This window comes from Charadrius vociferus, unplaced genomic scaffold (assembly GCF_000708025.1).
Source record: "Charadrius vociferus isolate BGI_N301 unplaced genomic scaffold, ASM70802v2 scaffold2960, whole genome shotgun sequence".
NCBI lineage: Eukaryota > Metazoa > Chordata > Aves > Charadriiformes > Charadriidae > Charadrius > Charadrius vociferus.
In genome coordinates, this window is record NW_009646557.1 from 1 (window position 1) to 599 (window position 599).

Sequence of the window (599 nt, forward strand, 5' to 3'; positions counted from 1 at the left end):
TGCAGGGGATCCCCCCTCCCTGGCATGTCCCCCAGGGACCCCATTGCCGTCCCTCCCTGGGAACTCCGTTGGGGATCGCAGCCATCCCCCTGTGAGTGCTACAGGTCCCTCGGGGACCCCATATCTGCAGGGGACCCCCGCTGTCCCCCCATGCATGCTGCCTGTCCCCCTGTGGCCCCGTCGCCGTCCCTCCCCGGGATCCCGTATCTCCAGGGGACCTCTGCCTGTCCCCCCATGCATGCTGCCTGTCCCCCCGGGGACCCCATAGCTGTCCCTTCCCAGGTCCCTATATCTCCCAGGGCATCCCCCACTAGGGACCCCGAATCTTTCCTCCCCTGGGACTGTCCCCCTTTCCCCAGGGGACCCCGTATCTGTCCTTCACCCCTGGTTGACAGTTCACAAAACTTGTTTTTTGGACCTTTTGGGTCTTATCCTCCCTGATTTTGGCAGAACCCCTGGGACATAGAAGGAGATGCTGAACCTGGGACCTGGGGGGAGGGGGGGCGCAAGTTGGGGGGCAGTGCTGGGGCTGGGTGGGATGGGGCTCACGGGCTGCTCGGGGCACCCGGGGCTCCCCTGGCTCTGCCCCACGGCCAGCA